Source organism: Nelusetta ayraudi, unplaced genomic scaffold, assembly GCF_046127955.1.
Source record: "Nelusetta ayraudi isolate G7.1 ecotype Tasmania unplaced genomic scaffold, CSIRO-AGI_Nayr_v1 ptg000053l, whole genome shotgun sequence".
Lineage (NCBI taxonomy): Eukaryota > Metazoa > Chordata > Actinopteri > Tetraodontiformes > Monacanthidae > Nelusetta > Nelusetta ayraudi.
This window is the reverse complement of record NW_027466103.1, coordinates 6,790,001-6,795,680: the sequence shown is the minus strand read 5'-3', so window position 1 is coordinate 6,795,680 and position 5,680 is coordinate 6,790,001. Positions and strand designations below refer to the sequence as shown.

General features: G+C 44.1%; 1 protein-coding gene across 1 annotated transcript in view; it reads left to right on the top strand.

Annotated features, from left to right (window-relative positions):
- The first annotated feature begins 3,411 nt into the window (after positions 1-3,411).
- LOC142896449 (tyrosine-protein phosphatase non-receptor type 5-like) overlaps positions 3,412-5,680 on the top strand; it is a 12,245-nt gene continuing 9,976 nt past the window's right edge. Inside the window, exon 1 of the mRNA XM_076038123.1 lies at positions 3,412-3,837. The gene's annotated coding sequence lies outside the window, so the exon portion shown is untranslated. The remainder of the gene's footprint in view (positions 3,838-5,680) is intronic.

Sequence of the window (5,680 nt, the reverse complement as noted above, 5' to 3'; positions counted from 1 at the left end):
CTATTTTAGCCAAATTAGTCAGTTTAGATCAACCTCTGTTCATGTTCAAGTAACTCACAGAGAAGCTGCAGTTCCTTAGAGAAGCCACTAGATGCCTCTATTTATCAGTCATTTGCCTTTTCTGGTGTTTTCATACACACGTGAGGAAGAAAGTGAGAAATGAATTGGCCATTTTATAAAAAAAAAAAATGAACTGCTGCTTGGTGATTTTGCTGGAAAAAAGAAATCGGTGGTGGTTGTCGTATTTAAACACCGGCCACCTCAACCTGAAACTGACACGTTCAACTGCTGCACTGCAGCGAAAACGCTATCAGCAAAATGTCACTGTGCCTCCTCGCATGGTTAGAAAATGAGGAAGTGATGTAACGGTTTGAAAACCAGACAGCTCAAGGCTACCGGATATCAGCCTCTTTGCCTCTATCATTTATTAGGTTGGATGATCCTTTTACACTCTGCATTTACACTGTGTGACACTGACCTTGTGTGTGTGTGCGTGCGTGCGTGCGTGCGTGCGTGTGTGTGTGCGTGTGTGTGTGTGTGTGTGTGTGTGTGTGTGTGTGTGTGTGTGTGTGTGTGCGACTGAGGTTGTTTTCAATAAAGGTAGAGGAGGACGAGATAAGAAAGGACAGAACAGTTCATTTAGCTGATTGGAAGTGGGGGAGGGCGTCCGTGTGAAGGGGGGGACATTGATGCTGAGAACAGGAGTGAAGTGGGTCATAAATAGTGGGTGGAAGGCGCTTAGTTTCTTAAGAGTGCTGGATGGATGAATGGAAAGTCGCATGCAAACACTGATGATTAAAACAGCCACCGACTGGATTTTGAAGCTGTGTTTCATGTTCATTTGTCCCTGAATCGGTGAATTAACACGGCAGCACGGCAAGAGAGGATTTCAACTCTGATATCTCACATGTCCATCTTTGAAAAGTTCTCATCTGAAGAATTTTCAGCATTAATCTGAGCATCGCCTGGTCATTGAGCATTCCTCCAGAGACACAATTTAGAAGAGGAAGGCGAGCTCATCAGAACTGCACAGCATCACGAGCAGAAAATCATAGTGCTAATAGTAATGCTAAAGACATTAGCGTGCGTTAGCAATGTTGCTACATTTAAGATTTTTTCCAATCCCTTCTGGTTTTGGACAATCATTTTTGTTCAGCACAAATTTCTTTGATGAGCACATCACTTGACTCCTCCAACACCAATAGGAAGCCTTGCGCTGCTACCAAATCCCTCGCAAGCAGTAAAAATTGGACAATTCTACCTTAAAGTACACGGTAAGATAGACGATCCAATCATGGTTGAAGCCTTTTTGAATGGCCGCCCTCATTCCTTATGTCTTCTGTCAGCTTTTTCTCGGTTTCTCCTCTAAAATGTCACCGGCAAAGGCACCGGAAACATGGAAATGTAGGTTACACCCGATACAACGGAAATTACACTTCAGCACCAGTGAGTAGTTTAGCTTTCTGATGATGCAAAATGTTGTTTAATCCTATTTAGTCTACTCAAATGTATACAAATAAGATTCTTAAAAGTAACTCAGTTTCTAATGTTTTCATGTTTCCACCAGACTCACGGTGAGCGTGTGTTAGGTTAGTGACTCTCTCAATTTCTGTTAATCCAGCCGTCCCAGATTATCTGTCACTTGGCATTGTCCACCCCGTGCGAAACAGCATTGAAGTTTAAAGCTGCTCATCCCGAGCGCTATCACCTGACTCTCTGCTTCACTTCACTCCAGTCACCCGCCGCTAATCTTTTAGACACACCCAGCGTGACACTTCAGTGTCTGACGCAACGCGCCTCTCCCTGCAAAAAATCTTAAGAACTAGGCCATACCATAATTTTAGTTTGTGAGACACATCTTTCAAAGTGAAGCCAACTTTCATTTTTTCACCAGAAATATTTGCAATGCTATTATGAAAAAAAAAAAAAAGAAGAAGCAAAAAAGAGTTGAGCGTTGCACAACATTTTGTGTTTATCAGTAAGCGGTTGCTTCCTGCTGGTCAGTTGTGAGAGGCGGCAAGGACGGGCTGACATATGGCAGGACAGGAAGGAGGGAGTCAGAGGGAGGCGCAACCCGCTGGAGGGGGGAGAGGCGACATGGCAGGAGGTTATGGAGGAAGAGGCAGGAGTGGGAAGGGAACAAAGAAGAAAGAGATGATTAAATAAAGAAAACACAGAGGCACGGAAAAAAAAAAGAAACAGCGATAAAAGAGCTCGCCGATGATGCATTTGTCACTTTACATGAGTGAGACACAGTGAGAGAGGTGGGCGGCGTAGTTTGCATCTTGGAAGCAGAGGAGGTGACGAGGAGGTGGGGTGTTCACTGCTCACTAATGTGTAATGCCCTCCACGCGCGAGCGCACGCACACACACAGCAGTTCACACTTAAATGTGTTATTTCTCTCCCAAGACGCTGCATTGAAGCCATTCATCCAGACTCATATCTTAGATCAAACTGTCTGAAAATGTAAGGTCTTGCTACAGACAAAATGATCTGTTCATTTTTTTTTCTTTAAAAAAATATATGTTTCTGTTTTCACTTGATTATTGAATAGTTGCAAATCACTTTAAATGTAATAATTTGATCTATATGATATTTGCAAAGGTTCCACATGATGAAATATCCACTTTACTGATGTGTCCTTTCAACATTAATCCGTCACAAAAATGAAACCAACGCCTCTCTTGGGCTGATGACCTCAGCCCGAGTCAGCACTGTGAGAGTGAGACCCCCTCACTGCTGCCTCTTCTGCCTTTCCCAACAGCAAAGGATCAGTTTTAGCAGGAATCAAACATTTTTGTAAACAAAGTGCTAAAGATACAGTTTACTGGTGATTTATAGTGCTTTCTTTTTCAGTTAATACATCAAATCTTGCAAGCACAGAAATCCAGGATGAAAAAAATAAAACAAATCTGGAAGTGGGTATATTATATTATATGGGACCTTAGCAAATTAAATTGCTTAAAATGTCTCATCACCTGTTCAGTTATTAAGGAACCTATGGGAGGGATAACCACATTGAATGGGTTCTTTTTAAAACTGTGGTTCAGTGTAAATGTGCTACTGGATAGACTAGGGCCTGGGGGTTTACATTCAAGGAGGGCTGAATACTTCTTTGGAGGTAAATTCAATGCTTTTTGTTGTCATCCTTATTATTAGAGATTGCAAGAATATAAACACAGGCAGCATCGTACTTTAACTGTGCATTTAATGCTAATGCCGTGTGGGGACTATTCTTTTTTTGCGTAGGAAACCTTTCATGTGGCTGCATAAATAGAATTATGTGCTTACAATATGACACACACACACACACACACACACACACACAGTCTCTCCCTCTCCAACTCCCTCTCTCTCTCTCTCTCTCTCTCTCTAGTTCTCCCTCGTCCCGGCTCTGTTGCCAAGGTTACCGCACAGCCTCTTGCTGCATCTACCTCGGCGAAGCTGCCGCCTGTGGATCTCGCTCTCCTCCAGGATACAAACAAAAGAAACCCCATCAGACTTTCAAAAACCTCCGTCTCCATCTCCAGCGCACCCCAGCCGGCAGAGTCGTACATTTTTGCCTCTTCTCACCTCCAGCACGCACACACGCGCACACGCAGACGCACACGCACAAACACACATACGTGCTCATCCTCTGCCTCCCTCACACGCACAGCAGACACACACAGGCGCGCTCCTTCTCCTCCCAGACGGAGGAGCAGCGGAGGGATTGGCGTAGTTCTCGGTGCTTGGCTCCTGCTCTTCAGGCTCAGAGGGAGCGGAGCAGCAGTAGCGGCGGCAGCAGCAGCAGCAGCAGCAGCAGCAGATGGCGACGTGAAGACGTTCTCAGCCAGGTAAGCTGACTTATCCCGAGCAGACTGTGTGAGCGTCGTTCCAGACCTCGTTTCTTTCCGCCAACATCTCCCTCCCCAGCACACACACACACACACACACACACACACACGTTCACATTTACGCGCGCACGCACACATTCACACACACCCACAGTGCGACATGAGGTGAATACCAATTCCTCAGCAAAGCCCCTGTGGTTCACATGGCTGCTGTGATGTCCTGGCTGTGAAAAGGTAGGGATCTGTTTCTCCATATGTGGATGTTCATTTCTTTTTTTTCCTAACCCCCTTTTTTTTTTTTTTTTTTTTTAAATACATTTTCCCAACAGGTTGGTCCCGTGCGCTCTGCTCTCACATCTTATTAGCATCCAGAGCTTTAATTCCTTCCCTTGTTGCGTTACGGTCTACATGACAATGTGGGAGTCACCGGAGAGAGAGATGCAACAGTCCACCTCCTCGGGTGATTCATTACTAATCCCATCCAGCCCTGCACTGTGTGGTCGTTCCGGCTCACCGTAGCCATGTACGTGATATGAATGGTGTTTTGTTTTTAGAATGAATGACTGCCCAGAGAGTGTCAGTCCCACACTGGTGTTTTGATGCAGCGCAATCATGCTTCGCGGAACCTTTCGTCACCAAATTTATCTCTCCGGCAGCTCGAGAATCAATTTGCTATGCAGCAAATTGTGAATTATTCATAGAGCATGGCTGGAGTTGTAAGTTTATATTTGCATTATTGGAAATTCTGTTTGAACTGCCCCCCGTAGCTGGCCGAGCAGATTACATAAGCGCATGTAAACAATACGGCAGATTGATTATCTGCCTGTGATTTATGGGAAGGAAACTGCTGGCGAGCTGTGTTTTGATTTAAAGGTCATTTTGAGCTTATGGGTGTATTGACAGTGAGATTTTTGTCTGTGCGAGTGCGCGTGTCCATGCGACAGAGAGTCAGAGAGCGACAGAGAGAGGTTGATGAGGCAGGTCCCGGCCCTCGTGACTTTGTATCACATTACCATCCCATCATCACTTTCAGTCAGCTTCCTCTGCCACATTCAGCACTTCGCCAACAACACCTGATAGTCCACAGGCTTACTTCTTCCTTCAAATCCCCAGGAAAACACTGCGGCGTCTGAGATTTATCCCTCCTGATGGTCCAGTCAGTCTGACAAAGAGGAACAAATCCCCCTCCAAGTATAACGGCAGATTTAAACACATTATTGCTCCAAATGGAGAAAACCAGAGAGTTGAGCGTCCATTAAAAAAAAAATTGCCAGCTGTCACCGAAAAAGAGAGAGAGAAAGAAAAAAACTAGAGCATGTAAATAGCCCTGGTTGGTGGGAGAGAGGCTGCGGGCTTACTGAAAGGGTCCGCTCGCACTCAGCTGGATGTTTGCTGCTTTGAATGGACGTAGATCAATGGAAACACTGCATACGTCCCCTATGTGAAGACGAAAGGGACAGTGATGGTTGAGAAGAGCCAAAGACAGGAGAGCCTCGGTAGAGCATGAAACAACTGACAGGTTTGACTTCTTTCTTGACAATATACAGTCTCCATTAGCTCCATCTTTTTGTTGTGTTATGCTTTTATTATCACTCTAATATTCTATCCATTGTCATGACTGATCTACCAGGAAGTTTTAGATGCATTGTTTGAACCCATTTTAACATTTGGATGACACTACATGGTCTACTATTTAACCTATAGATTCTTTCAATTATTTCTTTCTTTCTTTATTTTTTTTTATCACATAATGGCTTTTTAATAGCATGAACAATCTAAAACTACATATGTGAATATACATAAAATAATACAACACTAATAAATTAAAAAGTTATTTTGAAAA